The following is a 22,149-nucleotide window of genomic DNA, read 5'->3' as shown; positions in this document are numbered from 1 at the left end:
CTCAGGTATTCTCACAAGCCCGTTTATCGGGCAGCAATATATATACACATTTATGTCGGGAAGTTTGCCCGGTAAAAGCTATACCGGGCATGCCCGTGTGTCAAGGGCGAGCCTTGGAAAGGCGAGTCTGGACCTGCCTGGGCGTGTTTGGCTGCGGCCTGGCAAGTCGAGGCTGGGCGTGCCCGGGCGCTCTGGACGAGCACTGGAAAAGCGAGAGCGGGCATGCCCGCACGCTCTGGGCGAGCCCTGGAAAGGCGATAGCGGGCATGCCCGGACGCTCTGGGCGAGCCCTGAAAAGGCGAGAGCGGGCATGCCCGGGAAAGACGAGACCGGGCGTGCCCGGGAGGTTCGGGCGTGCCCGGGAACAGTGAGTCCGGGCATGCCCGGGAGAGGCGCGTCTGGCCGTGTTCTGGCCGGTGCAAGGCGATTGTGTGCATCCAGCGGTAACCGCCACACACGCCCCTCCAGAATCGACCTGCACCAGCAGGGTCAATTTAAGGGGGGTCCGGATGACCCGGCCGAAGCGACCCCTGGAGGGTCGTGGGGAGGGGTCCGACGTGGTGGTGGGTGGTCGAGCGGGGGGAACTGTGGACGGGGGGTGGCCTCGCCGCGGAGGAAGGGCCAACCGTGGTGGTCGGTCGACATCCATGTGCGCCGGTTTGAGGCGGTCCACAGAAATCCGGTCCGGCCGGCCGCCGAAGTCGACGATGAAAGACTTGTCGCCCCGTCGCAGGACCCGGAAGGGCCCATCGTACGGCGGCCGGAGTGGCCCCCGGTGCGCGTCATGACGCACAAAGACGTACTCCGCTGTGCGAAGCGCCGGGGGGACGTAGGACTGGGGGCCACCGTGGCGGGACGTCGGCACGGGGGCAAATCGTCGGGCGGCCTCCTGGAGGTCCGAGCGCTGGCGAGCGGCGGACCAGGGACTGGTAGCGTCGGGCACGAATTCGCCCGGGACGCGGAGCGGCTGGCCGTAGACGAGCTCGGCGGCGGACGCCTGGAGGTCTTCCTTGGGGGCCGTGCGAAGGCCCAAAAGGACCCACGGCAGCCGGTCGGCCCAACCGTCGTCCTGAAGGCCGGCCATGAGTGCGGCCTTCATGGAACGGTGAAACCGCTCACACAACCCGTTGGCTTGGGGGTGGTAGGCCGTGGTGCGGTGCAGCGTGACCCCCAACGAACGGACCACCGTGCCCCAAAGCTCAGACGTGAACTGTGAGCCGCGGTCGGACGAGATGTCCGCTGGTGCGCCGAAGCGCGCGACCCAGGTGGCGATGAACGCCTGCGCCACGTCGGCGGTGGTGGTGGAGGCGAGGGGCACGGCCTCCGGCCACCTGGTGGTCCTGTCCACCATGGTGAGCAGGTGGGTGAACCCCCGCGAGGGGGGCAGGGGACCCACCAGGTCCACGTGGACGTGGTCGAAACGCCGTTCAGGCACGGCGATGCCCGGGAGAGGGCTCACCGAGCAACGAGAGCATATAGTCCATGCGCTCGGACGGGTGCGTGTCGCCGAGCTCGGGCAGAGCGAGCAGGCGCCGTGCGCATGCTGCCGGTGAGAGGGCGAAAGCGTCGAGGAGGAGTGTCTTCAGCGCGTCGTATTTGTCAGCAGCCGGCGGGTGCTCGAGGAGGCTCAAGGCGCGGGCCGCGGTGGCGGAACCGAGCGCCGCCACAACATGGTAGCAGCGTGTGTCGTCCGCGGTGATGCCTCGCAGGGCGAACTGAGAGTCCGCCTGAGCGAACCAAACAGCCGCGTGAGCCTCCCAGAAGGTAGGCAGTTTAAGCGTCACTGCCGTATCCATGTCGGTAGGTCACCAATGAAGGAACTGCGCTCCAACGCGAGTCGAAAGAATTGACGCGACCAAAGACGGAATTCGTCCGAGTTGCTTTATTGAAACAAAACAGCTCAGGTATTCTCACAAGCCCGTTTATCGGGCAGCAATATATATACACATTTATGTCGGGAAGTTTGCCCGGCAAAAGCTATACCGGGCATGCCCGGGTGTCAAGGGCGAGCCTTGGAAAGGCGAGTCTGGACCTGCCCGGGCGTGTTTGGCTGCGGCCTGGCAAGTCGAGGCTGGGCGTGCCTGGGCGCTCTGGACGAGCACTGGAAAAGCGAGAGCGGGCATGCCCGGACGCTCTGGGCGAGCCCTGGAAAGGCGATAGCGGGCATGCCCGGACGCTCTGGGCGAGCCCTGGAAAGGCGATAGCGGGCATGCCCGGACGCTCTGGGCGAGCCCTGAAAAAGCGATAGCGGGCATGCCCGGACGCTCTGGGCGAGCCCTGGAAAGGCGAGAGCTGGCATGCCCGGGAAAGACGAGAACGGGCGTGCCCGGGAGGTTCGGGCGTGCCCGGGAACAGTGAGTCCGGGCATGCCCGGGAGAGGCGCGTCTGGCCGTGTTCTGGTCGATGCAAGGCGATTGTGTGCATCCAGCGGTAACAGCTACAGTATATAAAAAGGGGAGCAGTCGACAAGATGGGGAGGGAAGGGGAGGAAGCACACAAACACAACATTTGAGAGCAGGGACATCGGGAGATGTGTTGGAGGGAGAGGGCCTGTGGGGGCGGGGGGGGGGCAGGATAGGTATAAAACGCAAGGACACCAAGAACTTCCAGGAAAGAAGTCGGCACTTAAAAAAGTGGATTTGGGGTGAAATTATCGGGGGTAGAAAAGATCAAGGTTTTGGATTGGGGAAGATAAGAGATGGTGGTGAACAGCCGTTTTAAAGACCTGGAGGGATGAGTGGGAGTTTGTTCCAGAGGTGGGAGAAAAGAGGAATGAAGGAGTTAAAGTGACCAGACAGTCTTGATTTTGGCAGTTTAACCATAAGAGGGTTGCAGGCAGATCTTGTGCGACCTGGAGGAATATTTGGGAGTCAGAGCCCAGAGAGAGCTGGGGGAGCAAGGCTGGAGAGGAGTCGGTAGAAGACGGAAAGACCACCAACCTGCCTGCGGTGAGTAAGTGAAAGGCCCTCGGAGATAGCGTCATCGCGGGAGATTCCAATGATTCTGAATGCTTTGGTTTCAACAGCGTGAAGACGAGCTAGGTGTGAGGCAGGAGCACCAGCCCAGAGGGGAGAGCAGTACTCCATTGAGCTGCGGATGAAAGCCTTGTATGTGGTGAGGAGCTCAGGTGTGCCATGGAAGGACTTCGCACGATGGAGGATGCCCAGTCGGCGACTGGCTTTGGAGGCCAGCTTGGAAATGTGGTTTTCCCAGGAAAGATCATGGCAGATAGTGAGACCCAAAAGCTTGAGTGACAGAACTTCTTGGAGAGGATTATTCAGAAAGTAGATGGGAGGGTTGTCCAGTCGGTCTTTTCGGAGAGACATCGTAAGAGTGTGAGATTTGTCAGGATTGAAAGACATGTTCCACTTGTTTGCCCAATCTGTGATTTTGTCCAGGTCTGCAGAGAGTGAGGAGGCTGCAGACTGCCGATCTGAGGGATGAGGAATGGAGCGGCAGAGAGTGGAGTCATCAGCAAAGAGATAGAGAGGATTTTCAAGAGAGTCAGAGAGATCATTGATGAAGACCAGAAAAAGCACAGGGTCCAGAACACTGCCTTGGGGAACTCCAGCCTGAACAGGAAGAGGAGATGAGAGAAACCCATTCAGGGCCACACGTTGACTACAACTGGAGAGGAAGTCCGCCAGCCATGCATGGAGATTTCCATGGATACCAAAGGAGTAGAGTTTGGTGAGCAGAGCGGGGTGCCAGACCGTATCGAAGGCACGTGATATGTCGAGGGAGACAGCTCTAATTTCCTGTTTGGCATTGAGGACCTCCATCCATTGTTGAGACAGCAGAAGCAGCATGTCCAGAGTAGAGTGACCTGGTCTGAAACCAAATAGATGATCAGAGATCAAGCCATTGGAGAAGAGGAAAGATTTCATATCCGAAGCAATGATGGATTCCATGACTTTGCTGATAATTGGGAGAAGGCTGATTGGTCTGTAGTTGCTAGGATCTGTTTTTGCACCTTTTTTGTGCAAAGCGGTGATGTTGGCTGATTTCCAAGCAGATGGCAGTTGACCTTGAGAAAAAGAGAGGGTGAAGAGAACAGAGAGAGGGAGTGAAAGAGCAGAAGAACAGGATTTTAGGACCCGTGGGCTTATGCCGTCAGGTCCAGTTGCAGAATCAGAGTCGAGGGTTGACATAAACTTTTCCACCTTGTCAGGAGGAAAGGACACGGAGTCCAGGAGCAGCTGGGTACGACTGGGTATGGTGGGTACAGAGAGGGATGGGTTTGGGACACAAGATTTCGAGGCAAACACAGAGTTGAGGCATTCAGCTTTTTCACGTGCGGAGTCAGCTGTGTAGCCGTTTGAGGTAAGGGAGGGGATGGAGGGGGAACAAACACCAGAAACAGATTTGACCAGACGCCACCAGGATTTGGAAGAGGGAGACAGATAAGAGAGTTCGGTCTTGAGAATGGAGAGATATTGTTTCCTGGCTCTCCTGAGGGTGGACACACACTTGTTTCGGGCTTTGTGAAAGGAAATGAGATTTCCTTCCGTTGGATTTGCTTTCCAGGAGACAAAGGCAAGTTGTTTCTGGGCAACAGCCTCACCACAAAATCCGTGTCCCATGGACGGGAGGAAGGGTATGACAACTGAAGACGAGATGGGATAAATCTGTGCATGAGAGAGAGAGCAATTTACTTTGGAAGAATTCCCAGGATGAGTTGATGTCAGAGGTGGCAGAGATGGGAGACCAGTCCAGATGATTGATGGCTGCTTGAAGATGGCTGCCAGTTGGCCTGAGTGAAATGCCAGACTCATCGACGCTGAGCAGGCTCCCTGAGAATGGTCAGAGAGATGTCCACTTTAACAAGCACATGATCAGATGAGCCGATTGGAGCAGAAGAAGAGCAGCAGACATTTTCAGCGAAGTTAGTCATAATCAAGTCCAGAAGAGAAGATGCTCCGTTGACTGAGATCCGGGTCAGGAAATTGACAGATTGTGTCAGTCCCAGTGAGTCGCAGAAGTCCTTTGCTGTGGAGCCTTGGCTGGTGAGAGAGGTACCCACACCCAGCCAACTGGCATGGTGACAATTGAAATCACCACATATGAGGAAGAGAGAGTTGGGATGAGTAGATAGAAGTTGGTCCATATTATCAGACAGCGAGATGTAGATGGAGTCATCACTGTTTGGTGGACGGTACAACACACATATGAACAAGAGGTGGGAGTGAAGGGGAAGCCGTAGCCAGAGGTATTCCTGGGGTGAGGTGGAGAGAGTGCAGTGCAGGGCGAGTGAGGAAGAGAGTTTTTGATAAAGATAGCAACCCCACCTCCAGGACGAGGCTCAGGTCTATCATACCGGAGGAAGGAGTAACCCGGGAGAGATACTAAGGAATCAGAGACGTCATGAAGGAGGAAAGTTTCTGTTAAGCAGATCACGTCTGGTTCATCAGAAGCAACCTGTATGGAGAGATCAGTTAAGTTTGAACGAAGGCCCCGGATGTTTGAGGTCCATACCATTAATGAAGAGGAAGGGGGAGCATCGGATACAGCACAGGGGGGAGGAGGGGTAGGGTAAGATGTGGAAGAGGTGGAAGAGGTAGGGAGAGCTGTTGAAGGTGTGTCAGAGATTTCAGAATAGCTCGGAGAAAGGGAAGGATGGGGCGGACAAAAGGTTTGATGGTGATTGGGTGAGGCACAATGAGGTGTTATTTGAGGAGGGGGAAGAGCGAGGCAAAAGGTTGGGGGAGATGGAGGTGAGAGCTGGAAGGGGGAAGAAGTGGGGAGGATGCTTTGAGGAGGGGAGTGAGAGGGGGGAAATTGAGAAGAAATGAGGGTTGTGAGATTTGAAGGGGAGGGGCGAGGGGGGAGTTTAGGAGGGAAGGGACACGGGGAGGGATTTGAAAGGGATGGGATATGGGGGAGATTTGGAGGGGAGGGGTGAGCGGGGATTCTAGGAGGGGAGGGGCGAGGGGGAGTCTTGGAGGGGAGGGGTGTGGGAGGAGATTTGAAAGGGATGGGTGATGGGAAGGATTTGGAGGGGAGGGGCAAGGGGGAAGATTTGAAAGGGATGGGTGATGGGGAAGATTTGGAGGGGAGGGGTGATGGGGAAGATTTGGAGGGGAGGGGTTATGGGGAAGATTTGGAGGGGAGGGGTGAGATTGGATTTTAGAAAGTGTACGATTCATGGGAAACGAACATTTATTGCAAAATGAGTTTCTTGTGACCTTTGAGTCAAAAATACGTTTAAGGATGCTGGAGGGAGGATGGAGTGCAGGAGAGTTTAGGGAATGTAGAAAAGAGGCACTGGAAGAGATGGAATTTTTTTCGGGATGAATAGATTTGGTGAGCAAGTCGAAAGCAGCCTTTGAAAGAAGAAGAAGAAAAAGGTGTTATAATATACGACGGAATACAGAACTTGAGGGGAAAGTGTCAACATTTTAAAGTTTAACAGTGAAAACTATCTGGGGAAATAGGGGAGAAACACGTGGTTGAAGAATGAACGAACGAATAAGAACGAAAAAACGAATGAGAACAACAAATAAGAACAGAGAAGGAAATGGTTTTTTTTTTGTTTTGTTTTTTTTTCAGTTGAGATTTTAAACAACGAAGTAGGCTATGGGGTGAAAAGACTGGGAAAACAGAGAACGAAAGTTATTGGAGCACAAATGACGGACCGCTGAGAGAAAAACAAAGCCTCAAGGTTGGACACTGTACAAGGCCTCAAAAGACACGACACGAATTAACACGATTTTCTATACAGGTATGAAAGATTTGCACCGAAAATCTTCCTCGGGACACACTATACGTAGAACACCATAAAATAAATACAGTTATAACGAAAATACAAATGGGAACAATGACAACTTCGATTTCGATGGAGAGTGTGGAGAGCTGCGAATAAACGAAACCGGCAAGACCGGAAGCGGGTCATCCTTGTCCTTCCATCCTTGTCACACTTCCTTGTCCTTCCATCCAGAATCCTCTCCAGTACAGTTTTCATGACATGACTAAGGCGTGTAATGCCTCTGCACTTCCCCAGATCTTGAACATCACCTTTTCTCTTCCATATCTGCACAATTAAGCCTGCCCTCCAATCCTCCAGTTGAACCCTCTCATACGTACATTCATCAGCCTCCTCGTCCAACTGACTCCAACTTTTCCCACAGCATCTGTCATCTCTGCACACATCTCGTCAATGCCTGACTCGCTTCCCCCTCTTCATCCTCTTTATTGCTGTCCTTGCTTCCTCCTCCGTGATCTCCACTACCTCCACTTCCCCTCTTCATAACAAGGAAGCACCAGCTCACTATTGCTTCCTCCTCAGTTCATCAGCTCCTTCAATTATCCTTCCCATACATTCACCACTAACCCCCTCCCTTCTCTGTCACTAACCTCCCGGCACCATTCAAAATCAGCACCCACCCCCAATTAATGTCCTTACTGTCCTCATCCCTGTCCTCATCCTCATCCTTACTATCCCCAATTTATAGATGATCTTCTTCCCACCATCCTCTTCCAACTTGTACACCTCCCTTCCATATATTTCCCCACCTTATCCACATCTCTCCTTACTGCTTTCTTATTGTGCCCGTACATGTGCAGCAATCCTGCATACAGTTGAACCCTATATCCTCAATCTTCTCTGTGCGCCGATTCCACATCCTCCTTAAAATGAGAAATCTAGAAAAGGTAACAAAATAATTGTTTTCAATATACAGTGCCTTCAGAAAGTATTCACACCCCTTGACTTCTTCACAATTTGTTGTTACATCCTGTATTTAAAATGGATTAAATCGGGATTTTTTCCACTGATCGACACCTAATACCCCGTAAAGTCAAAGTGGAATTTATTGTTTGGAATTATTTTCCAAATTAATTAAAAATGAAAATCTGAAATGTCAATTAATCCCCTTTGCTATGGCACTCAATTTGAGCTCAGGTGCATACAATTTCCTTTGATCATCTTTGAGATGTCTCTACAACCTGCTTGGAGGCTACCTGTGGCCAATTCAATTGATGATCTCCGAAAGTGCTGCATCAAAAAAATTGAGACATGGCACATTGTAAAGAACTCTCCAAAGGGGAATAACATATTGTTGCGGGGGCCAGAGGTACGAAGGGCCGCGGCGGTGAGAGCGTCGAATCCTAACCACGAGACCATACCTTATTCAATTGTGTGCCGAGCAGTTTTGCACGGTGTGGAAAGCGGCATTACCCCCACGAGATTTATGGACCTGAATCCAGCCAAATTCGGTCTCGGATAATGCTCCGCGAATTGATGAAAGGACGTACCGAACAGGTTGGAAAGGAATCAAATGTGCAACCTTTTATTCAGAAGGCACAGAGAACAGAGACGAAGATACACCTCAACAATGGTTACCTATCATAATAAACCCCATTGGCGCCTTTACTCTCTGACACATACACTCAGGGAATAACACTGGTTAAAGGGCGTACCGATGTACGTGCTGGGATTCCTCCAATTGGCCACGGGGTCTGGTGTGCACGGCTCACAGTTCGATGACGTCAGGCCCACAGGACGAACCGCTGCCTCGAAGTTGGCACGGACGAACTCAGCACAGGCAGATGAACTTCAGCGCAGGTGAGTCGTGTAGAAATTGCCAACGCTTGCGGGTCAGCCGGATGGCGCAAAAGATCGGCGCAGACGCGATGGGTGTCGGGCATCGAACAAAGGCCAAACACGTGTCGTGGAAGAAACGAAAAGGCAAGCGAGGTCTCGTCGTAGACGTGGCGAAAAGGGCAAGAGCTCAGGTGTGTCCTTGAAGAAGTCCAAAAAGCAAGAGAATCGTGTCGTCCATGAGGCAAAGAGAGAACAGAGCAGGAGGTCGTCGACGTGGCGAAATCCCAGGCAAAAGAGAATGAAATTGTGATCCGCGTGGGCTTTTACCAAATCCGCCCACGCCCCTCAAAATGTTCTATAGCCTCCCATTGGCTGAGGCTTGTCGCATCATGGCGAGGTGTTCCCGCCCCCTCACGAGTCACGTGGGCCTGTGCTTCTGGCCACGCCTTTCTGCTTATTAAAAACATGGCTTCCCTTAACCACACAAGGGTGTGACACTGTGACATTCTGCCTAACTCAATGCATATTTGGTCTTTTTTTACTACTCAATGGGAAAGGGCTAATCTTTACATTCAATAAGACATAACTGACTAATGCAGGCTGCATGTTGTCATGCAACGAACCATAGGGGGTTTGCCTTTATTTCACAACCGCAACAACATGTTAACGACATGGTATTCATGGAATACTTACCTGCGCAGTCAACTTGTTGCGAGCCAACTCTTCTGTTTTTGAACATTGTTTTGCTTTGATCCAATATGGCTGCCAGACCACATGAGTGATGACATCATAAATTTATATTCTCTAATATAATTGTTGCATCGATCATGCTTAATACATTTCAAACTGATCAGACTAAGCATTGTCCCTGTCGAATTATGACGTCATAATTATGGCACCAATGACGTCATCGTTAACAACACCTATCCCCCATATGGAGTTCTTCACAATGAGCCATGTTTCAATTTTTTCCATGCAGCGGTTTTGGAGATTTTGAGGTGCAACATTTTTCGGTTTTTCCAAGATAGCGCCTGTACCACATGACGTCATGATTTATCATTAAAATATTCTGAAGGAGGAGGCTCTCCTATGGTGAAAATGTTGTGTCCATCAGACCAACAGTTGTTGAATTTTTAAAATAATGATCGGATAAGTGTTGTATTTGTCGAATTATGACGTCATAACAAAGGCACCAATGACATCATCATTAACATATCTTATTCCCCATGGGGAGTAGTTGACAATGAGGAAGGTGTCAATTTTTTTTCCATGGAGTGGTTTCAGAGATATCGAGGTGCGAAGTTTTTCGATTTTTTCCAAGTTGGCGTCTGTACCACGTGACTTATGACGTTATAATCATCATTATAAAATTCTACAGGAGCAGCTGCATATATTCTGAAAATTTCGTGTCCATCGGTCCACACGATTTCGTGTCCACTGAAACAGTTTCAGAGGAATTTTTGTTTTATTCATGCTGATCAGATCAAGCATTGTACTTGTTGAATTATGACGTCATAATTTAGGCACCGATGACATCACCATCAACATATCTTATTGCCCATGGGGAGTACTTGACAATGAGCCATATTTCAATTTTTTCCATTGAGTGGTTTGGGAGATGGAGAGGTGCAACGTTGTTCCAAGATGGCGTTTCTTACCACGTGACCTATAACATCATAATTATGAATAAAAATATTACACAGGTGGAAGCAAACACTTGTTCTGTGAAGTTCAGGCCTACAACCTTCATTGATTGCCCCTGCGCCCTGTTGATGGACATAGCAAAACATAGCCTGATGGGGAACTGAATCCTCTTGAAGGAGAATGGAAGGTCAGGTGGAATAAGTGGTATCCTTGGAATTAATACTTTCTCTCCTCTGTATTGTCCTGAGAGGATGGTTGCCTCTAGAACATGCGGCATCATTTGCTGGATTGTCAATCATGTTCCATTACACAGCTTTGGTTGATCAAGATTCCTTAGAAGCATGATTGGTGCTCCCACCTTGAGAATCAACCTGTGTGTTGGGAGTCCTTGAGGCTGACGACTGTTGAGAAACTCAGTTGGGTGGTTTACTGCCTGATCTTCATTTGTCACTTTGGCAAGAGAATCATAATTTCTTTCATGACCGGGCAGCGAACGTCATTGTGTGCGACATTACGTCACTCCTACGGACGTGAAAACATTTGTTTTCCTTTAAAATATATTTAAAATAAATTAACAATAAAAGAAGCTAAAAAACAATTTAAAATACAATAAAAAGCACATTAAAAATATATAAATATGTACATACAGTATAATGTACATACGCGCAACTGCTGATTCTCATTCAAAACAGGCGACGTACAGTATTCCTTTACTGTGTCTGTGTTAGCCATGGGTCCGAAGAAGGATAATGCTTGTGTTTCCAAGCATAATGTGGTTACGATGGACGACAAGGTAAATCTGATTAAAAGGTATGGAAAAGGTGGAAAAGTGTCGGTGATAGCGCATAGACCTTATCGCGAATCGGAACCGCAATGCATCATGGGATCGGAAAGGGGCAATAGCGCCGCCACAAACTACACCATGGAATTGCAGCTAGCCCAGTTTTTTAAACCATTGATATTAAAATAAAAAGTAGCCTATAACCACCAGGATTTTATGCTGATTCCGAATCTGTGTCTAAAACTTTTCTCCGATGTGTAGTTCTTGAGTTATAAGCAGACATCCAAACAGACACACAGACACTCCTCCTTGATATATAGAGATTCAAAAATTGATCCAGACGTCTATTCTCTTTCAAACATTCAAACCGACAGAGGTAGTTATTTATCACAGCATCTGTAGAATTTTCACCCTTTCACTCAACTCCGTTTCGCTGTTATTTTGTGGAGCACAACGTCAACTGAGCTTTTCGATATTTATATTCTGCTGGGGGCACTCGAGTTACGGTATGTGGTCGTGATCTATACCCGAGCAACACGCGTGACAAACACGTTTGAAGCGAACCTTGAGTAACATGCCTTAATCCTTGCTTGATGATCTGGACAGCATGCTCTGCCTGGCCATTAGAAGCGGGTTTGAACGGAGCAGAACGGACATGTCTGATGCCATTCAACCTCATGAATTCCTGAAATTCCTGACATGTGAAACATGAACCATTATAGCTTACCAACTCATGTGGTACACCGTGAGTAGCCAACATGACACGTAAATTTATCAATGGTAGCTGCAGAAGTGCTGGTAGACATGATAGAGTATTCAATCTACTTGGAAAATGCATCAATGACAACAAGGAACATTTTCCCAAAGAACGGACCTGCAAAGTCAACATGAATCCTGGACCAAGGTTGGAAAAGCCATGACCACAGGCTCAGTGGCGATTTCGCTGGCGACTTACTGAGCTGCGTACACGTATCACAACGATGAACAAAAGATTCAAGTTCGGAATCAATACCAGGCCACCAAACATGGAACCTTGCAACAGCTTTCATGATATCAATATCAGGATGGGTAATATGTAGTTCAGACACCAATCTCCCTCTCGCCTGTTTTGGCATGATAACACGTCTGCCCCAAACGAGGCAATCTGAATGGAGAGACAGCTCATCTCGATGACGTGAATATGGTTTGTACTCCTCTGAGTCTGGTATGCCGGACCAATCGCCAGTCATAACGCAACGCTTGACTACAGACAACACAGGATCTCTGTAAGACCACAACCTAACTTGAGCAGCAGTGACCGGAGAGCTGTCACTCTCAAACGCATTCATAGCCAATACAAGGTCAGCAGGTTGAGGAGTATTGTTGCGATCAGCAACAGGCACCGGCAGTCAACTCAGTGCATCAGCACAATTCCCAGTGCCAGGCCTGTAACGAATAGTATAATTACAAACAGACAACTTCAAGGCCCACCGCTGAACACTGGGAATGACGCATTGGCGTTGATGCCTTTGTTCTCTGAAAACAAGAAAGTCAGCGGTTTGTGGTCGGTTTCAAGCTCAAATTTATGACCAAACAGATACTGATGCATCTTGGTTACCCCAAACACACAGTCTGAGGCTTCTTTATCAATCATACCATGGGCTCATTCTGCTTTCGTCAAGGTTCTGGAAGGGAACGCAACAGGCTGTAACTTGCCCGACTCATTGGCTTGTTGCAATACACAGCCTACCCCATATGCACTGGCATCACACGACAATACAAGACGTTTGCATGGATCAAAAAGTACAAGCAGCTTGATAGAACACAATAGGCCTTTAGCTTCCTTGAAAGCATCATCCTGGGCCTTGGCCCAAACCCAAATTTTTCCTTTCCGAAGGAGCTGATGCAAGGGTTCCAACACTGTGCTCACCTGTGGCAAGAAACTGCCAAAATGGTTCAGCAAACCCAAGAAGGAATGTAATTGTGACACATTTTCTGGTATGGGCGTGTTCTTGATTGCTTCGACTTTGGAATCACATGGCATGATTCCAGCGGCGGTGACTCTTCTGCCTAAGAACACCACTTCGGGCGCCATAAACACGCATTTCTCACGTTTCATTCTGAGCCCTACTTTATCCAAACGATGCAGAACTTCCTCCAGGTTACTCAGGTGTTCTGTAGTGTTGCAGCCCGTGATCAGGATGTCGTCCTGGAACAGGACAGTTTTTGGCAAAGATTTTAATGGACTCTCCATGTTTCTCTGAAAGATGGCCGCTGCTGAGCGGATTCCAAAAGGACAGTGATTGTAGATGAACAGCCCATTGTGAGTGTTAATGCACATGAGTTTCCTTGAATCCTCATCCAGCGCTTGTGTCATGTAGGCAGACGTTAGATCCAACTTGGTAAATGACTTCCCACCAGCGAATGTCGAAAACAGGTCATCCGCTTTGGGTAGTGGATACTGATCCTGTATTGAGTGGCGATCGATTTATGGTCACCTTGTCGTCCCCGCAGATCCTCACTGCTCCAGAGCTTTTCAACACAGGAACAATTGGACTGGCCCATTCATTGAAATCAACAGGAGAGATGACCCCCTCATTCTGGAGTCTCTCAAGTTCACACTCGATCTTTTCTCTCATCAAGTAGGGAACAGACCGAGCTTTACAATAGATGGGCTGCACTTCCGGATTCAGATGAATTTTAACTTTCATCCCCATGAAGGAACCAATTCCTGGCTCAAATAGAGATGGAAATTTATCCAGCACTTGAGCACAACCAGGAGTCTCCACTGGAGACAGCTCTTTGATCTCATGCCAGTTCAACTTTATGCTCCAAAGCCAGTTCCGCCTGAACAGTGTCGGGCCATAGCCTGGCACAACCCACATGGCCAGTTCATAAATTACACCATCACAAGACACACTGACAGCTGCGCTGCCAAGCACTGGAAGAATTTCCTTCGTGCAAGTCCAAAGTTTGGCTCTCACCATGCTCAATTTAGGCTTCAAGGCCTCACAGCCCCAAAGCTTGTCAAATGTTTCCTTGCTCATAATCGACTGACTCGCCCCTGTGTCAACTTCCATTGACACCTGCTTGCCATTCAGTTGAAGATCAACCGTTATTTGTGCGGGGCCGCCAGAAATCGAATGCAACTCATGCTCATCATGCAGCAATGACTTAGCAGCACCAGCGACATTCTCGCCATCATCCACATGATGGGTGGTGGTGGTATCACCATCACTGCTGGACTTGAGACACCTCTTTTGAAGATGCCCAATCTTGCCACATCCGTTGCATGTGTACCATTTGAAACGGCACTAGTGAGCCACATGATTCTCACCACAACGCCAACACATGTTCTGAGGGCCTCTCGCTACCAAGGAAGCAGGTTTCGAAAACACAACTGGTCTAGGCACAGCCTTGTACGAGGATGGAGCAATCTTATTCACAGTATCTGCACTCGAAGAGTTCTGCCCTTTTGACGAGATCTCCTTCAGGTTTTCAGCAGTTGTCACACACGCCTGTGCAGTCTTCACTGCTCGTCCCAGGTCAAGGTCGTCTTCTTGAGCAATAAGTTTTCGTAAGATGACATCGTGATTTACCCCAATCACAAAGAAATCTCGGAGCATCTCATCAAGTACAGCACCAAATTGACATGGCTGTGCTAAACAGCGCAGATCAGCAACAAAGCCGGGAATGTCCTGATCCCCCCATCGAGTGTGTGTAAAACTTGTACCTTGATATGATGACACCAGCTTTCAGCTTGAAGTGGAGCGTGACAAGCTCACAGAGTTCCTCATCGGAAAGGTCGGTTGGTCGCCGTGGTGACAGCAGGTTTTTGATGAGTCCGTACACCTGCCCGCACACAGTCAACAACACAGCACGATGACGGACGGCATCACCAGCGGCCGCCATGTTGTTGGCCACTGTTACGGATTCGTCACTTCCGTTGTTGTGGTTTTCATCCACTTGAAACATTTCTGGTTCCATGTATTATTATTATTGTTGTTTGAGGGACATAGCAATTATTATTGTCAAAAGGTAAAAAGGTTAATGTTTTAAATGAAACAGGAACCGGACGGCGACGAAGAGGAAGAGGAGAGAAAGAAGGCGGAGCGAGTGAGTCGGACAAGAAAGCCGAGTTGCTCCGAGTTCGGAAGCGAACGTTGTCGAACGGGAGTCACTGTCGAACTTTTGGGTTTCCCGGGAAAGGGATTCCAGCGACAGAGTTGTCATCGCTTTGACCGATCAACCTGCGTGTCAGGTTTTTGGCGGTGGATTCCGAAGAGAATCATCGAAGGGCCGTTACGTCTCGAGAATGTGCCGTCGGCCATTTTGATTCGCGCACTTTGTGCGTCGAGCAAGGTTTCTTTGCTTCGTCAGCCGTTTTCACCGCTTTCAGACGTATCTGGTGTGTGTGTGTGCACCATGGCTTTTGACGATTAATTTGCGGTTCGCCGACTGTGAGCCGTGAAAGTCCATACCCGAGGGTGTGATCTCTCAGTCGCCTGGAGGGCACCTTTGGATTTCCCAGTCGCCTTGAGGGCGACTGTGTGCAGCTTTGGCTGGGTGACTGTACTTGCCATCCGAATGGGATTCTGGTCTCGATCGGACATCGTTCTGGCGATCGCTGGAGCGGATCTACTTTGGTGTGCAGCCGGGATCGACTCTGGGAAAGAGACATTGGGAATGTTCTTGTTTCACTCACTTGATGCACAGTGAGTTATATATTACAAAACTGATGGTACCATCATAGGATATTGATTGTACTTTTGATTCATATTATTGTTGTGCTGTTATTCTTGTGTGATCTTAATACAATATTTGTTTGTGAGTAACAATTGGGGTGGCTTCTCCATTGATCTTTGACATACGGAATAATACATTTTTCTGCCGTGACTCCTCTCGGGGCTCGGAGGTACACCGTGACCAGGGGGTCGGGGAGGAGCACACAACACCACAAAGTACTGGTCCGGCCTCTCGACAAAATCCACCCAATCCTCCCCATCGGAGTATTCATGGAAAATGCCAATAGTCGCCATCGAGACACGAACGGGTCTTCACCTCGTCACCACTTGTGATGTCTGGAAGCACAAACAATCAGACCAATGAAGGCACTCAACTTTATATCCGCTTTATTACCCTGCGCTCGCATAGGGAAAAGCGGGGTTAAGTATTCAGTTGCATACGTGTGCCGTACGTGTGCTGCGTGCCGCCCCTGTGCTGTGTTGTGTGTGCCGTATGGGTCTGCATTTTAAAAATCCATTTTCGCAGCAACCGTTCGTCCGATTGAAATGCAAATTTTCACCATCAGAGCACCTCCTCCTTTAGAATATTTTAATGATAATCATGACGTCATAGGTCATGTGGTACAGGCGCCATCTTGGAGAAAAAACAAAAAATGTTACACCTCTATATCTCCAAAACCGCTGCATGGAAAAAATTGAAACATGGCTCATTGTAAAGAACTCCATATGGGGAGAATAGGTGCTGTTAACGATGACGTCATTGGTGCCATAATTATGACATTGTAGCGGTTGCCGCTGAGCACACACAATCGCCTTACACCTGCCGATGACGCAACCAGGGAGCGATCACTGTACCGGGCTCGCCCAGGCCGCCCGGGCATGCCCAGACTCGCCTTTCCCGGGCTCGCCCAGGCCGCCCGGGCATGCCCAGACTCGCCTTTCCCGGGCAAACGCTCCGATCGGCATGCCGCGCCCGGCTTGGGAGGCGTGGCTTCCGGCATGACGTGTTTGATTGTGCTTATATATATTGCCACCCGATAAACGGGCTTTTCAGAGTACCCGAGTTTTCATTTTACCAATAAAGGAGCTCGGACGAATTCCCGTCTTTTGTCGTGTCAATCCTTTCGACTCCCGTAGGAGAACAGCTCTTCACTGGTGACCCCCGACATGGACACGGCAGTTACCCTTAAACTGCCTACCTTCTGGGAGGCTCATGCGGTGGTTTGGTTCGCCCAGGTAGACTCCCAGTTTGCCCTGCGAGGCATTACCGCAGATGACACCGGCTTCCACCATGTGGTAGTGGCACTCAGCTCCGCCACCGCGGCCCACGCCCTGAGCCTCCTCCAGCACCCGCCAGCCACTGACAAATATAGCGCGATCAAGACGCTCCTCGACGCATTCGCCCTCTCACCGGCAGAACGCGCACGACACCTGCTCGACCTGCCCGAGCTCGGCGACACGCGCCCTTCCGAGCGGATGGAATACATGCTCTCGCTGCTAGGTGAGCACTCCTCGGATTTTCTTTTCCGGGAGCTGTTCCTCCGCCAGCTACCTAGCCAGGTACGCTTCGCCCTGGCAGGCACGCAGATCACGGATCACCGCGCCCTCGCCAGGGAAGCCGACAAGATCTCCTCGGCAGGCCAGCACATCGGGGCAGCTACCTGGAGCCCGCCGCCGCCCGAGGCGACGCCCATGGCGCCCGAGCGCCCAGTGCGGTTGGAGGCCGAACTGCCAGTGCGACTGGCGGCCGCCACGCCGCGCCGACCGATTCCAACACGACGGCCGGGGCCTCCACCTGACCAGGCATGGTGTTATTACCATGCTAGGTTCGGACAAAAGGCTCGTACATGCCGACCCCTGTGCACTTTCGGCGAGTCGGGAAACGGCCGGGCCGGTGTTCATTACCAGCCATGAGCGCCGCCACTCGGGCAACTTGCTTTTCATCAAGGACAAAGCGTCCGGGCGGCGTTTTCTTTGTGACACCGGCGCCCAACTGAGCATCATACCCGCCTCCGAGCAGTACAAGCAGACCGCTGTGTGTGGCCCCTCCTTGGTCGCTGCCAACGGATCGACCATCCGCTCCTTCAGCCCACGCAACGTCACCCTCTGCTTCGGCAGCCAGCGCTTTAATTGGATCTTTGTGACGGCAAGCGTGCCCATGGCTTTGCTAGGTGCCGATTTCCTCTGCACGCACGGGCTGCTAGTCGACGTAAAACGGCGTCACCTCGTCAACGCCGAGACTTTCAGCTCCCTGGCATGCACAATGAGCAGCTCCGCGCCGACCGAACTATCATGCGCCCTCCCGGCGGCGAACGAGTTCGCTTGCCTGCTCGCAGGGTTCCCGGCCCTCACGCGGCCGACGTTTTCGGGCGTCGCAGTGAGACATGGTATCGAGCACCACATACCAACTATGGGCCCGCCGGTCTACGCCAGAGCCCGCCGCCTCGACCTGGCCAAGCTCGCTGTGGCAAAGGCCGAGTTCGATGCGTTGGAGCACCTCGAGATCGTGCGGCGCTCCGATAGCGCGTGGGCCTCACCTCTGCACATCGTGCCGAAGCCGGGGGGCGGCTGGCGCCCATGTGGCGACTACCGCCACCTCAACGACGTTACCACCCCCGACAGGTATCCTGTCCCGCATATCCAGGACTTTTCCGCCCGTTTGGCGGGGCGGGTCATTTTCTCGAAAATTGACTTGATACGGGGATACCACCAGGTACCTGTCAGGCCAGCCGACGTCCCAAAAACGGCCGTCATCACACCTTTCGGCCTGTTCGAATTCCTGAGGATGCCGTTTGGCCTCGAGAACGCGGCCCAGGCGTTCCAGCGCTTGATGGACGGCGTGCTGCGCGACCTGCCGTTCCTCTTCGTCTACTGGACGACATCCTCGTCGCCAGCACTTCCCGGGCCGAGCACCTCCTCCACCTCCGAACACTGTTCGGACGCCTCGGCGAGCATGGCTTAATCGTCAACCCGGCCAAATGCCACTTCGGCACGACGGCCGTTGACTTTTTGGGCCACCACATCACCAAGAACGGGGCCGTGCCGCTGCCAACCAAGGTCGAGGCCATCACCAAGTTCCCACGTCCCCGCTCCATCAAGGCCCTGCAGGAGTTCCTCGGCATGGTGAATTTTTATCACCGTTTCGTGCCCCGCGCTGCTCAGCTCAAGCGGCCCCTTTACGAAGCCCTCCGGGGCAAGCCGGCCAAGCATGACGTCGTCTGGTCTGCAGACATGGACGCGGCATTCACAGGCGCAAAGCTGGCCCTTGCCGACGCAACGCTGCTTGCTCACCCGGTGCTCAACGCTCCCACCGCCCTCACTACGGACACCTCTGACTACGCGGTTGGCGCCGTACATGAACAATGGGTGAATGGGGTTTGGCAGCCACTCGCTTTTTTTATCCGGCAATTCCGACCGAACGAGCTAAAATATAGCACATTTCACCGCGAGCTCCTCGGTCTATACCTGGCCGTTCGCCACTTCCGCCACCTCCTGGAGGGCTGCCCGTTCACGGCTTTCGTCGACAACAAGCCGTTGGTTTACGCGATGGCCAAAGTCACGGAGCCGTGGTCGGCCCGCCAGCAGCGCCACCTCTCCACCGTGTCGGCGTTTACCACGGACATCCGGCACGTCGCCGGAAAAGACAACGCCGTGGCCGACTGTCTTTCTCGGGCCAGCGCGAACGCGGTCCACCTGGGTGTGGACTTCGCGCTTATGGCGGCCGACCAGACCGCCGACACCACGGTGCAAGCCCTCCGGCAGACACGGGCCTCCGCCTGGCCGACGTCCCCTTCGCAGACACTGTCCTACTCTATGACGTCTCCCAAGGCCAGCCTCGCCCCATCGTGCCCGTTACCTGGCAGTGCGCATTTTCGCCTCCCTCCACGGCCTTTCTCACCCGGGCCGGAAAGCTTCCCAGAAGCTGGTGTCGGCGTGTTTCGTCTGGCACGGACTTTGATGGGACGTCCGCGGCTGGGCCAACCCCTGGGCCAACCCCAACCCCCACACCCAGGCACCTTTCACCGTGCCCGAATGGCGTTTCGACCACGTCAATGTGGACCTGGTGGGCCCCCTTCCCCCATCACGAGGTTTCACACACCTGCTCACCATGGTGGACAGGACCACCAGGTGGCCGGAGGCCGTTCCCCTTGCTTCCACCACAACCGCCAACGTGGCGCAGGCTTTCATCGCCACCTGGGTCACCCGTTTCGGCGCACCGGCAGACATCTCTTCGGACCGCGGTCCGCAGTTCACCTCCGAGCTTTGGGGTGCGGTCGCCCGCAACCTGGGGGTCAAGCTCCACCGTACCACGGCCTACCACCCACAAGCCAACGGGTTGTGCGAGCGTTTTCACCGCTCCATGAAGGCCGCGCTCATGGCCGGCCTTCAGGACAGCGGTTGGGCCAACTGGCTGCCGTGGGTCCTTTTGGGCCTCCGCACGGCCCCTCAAAGAGGACCTCCAGGCGTCCACCGCCAAGGTCGTCTACGGCCAGCCGCTACGCGTCCCGGGCGAGTTCGTGCCCGACCCTACCAGTCCCTGGTCCGCGGCTCGCCAGCGCTCGGACCTCCAGGAGGCCGCCCGACGGTTTGCCCCCATGCCAACGTCCCGCCACGGTGGCCCCCAGTCCTACGTCCCCCCCAGCGCTTCGCACAGCGGAGTACGTTTTTGTGCGTCATGACGCACACCGGGGGCCACTCCGGCCACCGTACGACGGGCCCTTCCGGGTCCTGCGACGGGACGACAAGTCCTTAGTCGTCGGCGGCAGGTTGGACTGGATTTCGGTGGACCGCCTCAAGCTGGCGCACTTGGACGTCGACCAACCACCACGGGTGGCCCTTCCTCCGCGGCGAGGCCACCCCCCGTCCACGGTTCCCCCCGCTCAACCACCCACCACCACACCGGACCACCCCCCCCCCCCCCACGACCCTCCAGGGGTCGCTTCGGCCAGGTCATCAGGACCCCCCTTCAATTGACCCTGCCGGTGCAAGTCAATTCTGGGGGGGGCGCGTGTAGCAGTTGCCGCTGAGCATACACAATCGCCTTGCACCTGCCGATGACGCAACCAGGGAGCGATCACTGTACCGGGCTCGCCCAGGCATGCCCAGACTCGCCTTTCCCGGGCTCGCCCAGGCCGCCCGGGCATGCCCAGACTCGCCTTTCCCGGGCAAACGCTCCGATCGGCATGCCGCGCCCGGCTTGGGAGGCGTGGCTTCCGGCATGACGTGTTTGATTGTGCTTATATATATTGCGACCCGATAAACGGGCTTTTCAGAGTACCCGAGTTTTCGTTTTACCAATAAAGGAGCTCGGACGAATTCCCGTCTTTTGTCGCGTCAATCCTTTCGACTCGCGTCGGAGCACAGCTCTTCATCGTCATCATTCGACAGGGACAACGCTTCGTCTGATTAGTTTGAAATGTATTGAGTGTGATCTCTGCAGCAATTATATTAGAGAATATAAATTCATGATGTCATCGCTCATGTGGTCTGGCAGTCATATTGGATCAAAAAAAATGTTCAAAAACAGAAGAGTTGGCTCGCAACAAGTTGACTGCTCAGGGTAAGTATTCTATGAATACCATCAGGTTAACATTGCACTCAGCTCCACGTTCCTGGTCCCGTGTGTCGGGCATGCGTACACCGGACTCACATACATCACACCATGTAATGTCTATATTGTAACACCATGTAATGTCTTTATTGTAACACCATGTAACGTCTTTATTGTAACACCATGTCATGTCTATATTGTAACACCATGTGATGTCTTTATTGTAACACCATGTGACGTCTTTGTTGTAACACCATGTAATGTCTTGATTGAAACACCACGTGATGTCTTTATTGTAACACCATTTGATGTCTTTATTGTAACACCATGTAATGTCTTAATTGTAACACCATGTAATGCCAATATTGTAACACCATGTAATGTCTTTATTGTAACACCATGTGATGTCTTTATCATAACACCATGTAATGTCTTTATTGTAACACCATGTAATGTCTTTATTGTAACACCATGTAACGTCTTTATTGTAACACCATGTAATGTCTTTATTGTAACACCATGTAATGTCTTTATTGTAACACCATGTAATGTCACCATGTAACACCACATAATGTCACCATGTAACACCACGTAATGTCACCACGATTCTTCTGTTTGAGGTCTCAACCCGCTCTGTCTTTATTTCCGTTTCCACTCCGTAGGGGGCGTGGTCATGACCAAAAAGTACAGTGAGTCACAGGAGCAGAGGCTCTTCACTGCCTTGGACTGTACTGTACTGTACTGTACACTACGACACAACACTTTACTCTCCTGTGTCCAATGAACCGAGATCTCTCCGATGGAGAACACGTGGTGAACACTCCGGGATCCACGATGGTCTCCGATGGAAGGAACCTGCTTGATCCGGGAGAATCTCCCGCGGACAAGGAGTTCGGACCCGGTACGT

Source organism: Myxine glutinosa, chromosome 5 (genome assembly GCF_964187855.1).
Source record: "Myxine glutinosa chromosome 5, kmMyxGlut1.1, whole genome shotgun sequence".
NCBI classification, from domain to species: Eukaryota; Metazoa; Chordata; class Myxini; order Myxiniformes; family Myxinidae; genus Myxine; species Myxine glutinosa.
Note: the sequence above shows the minus strand (reverse complement) of the source record.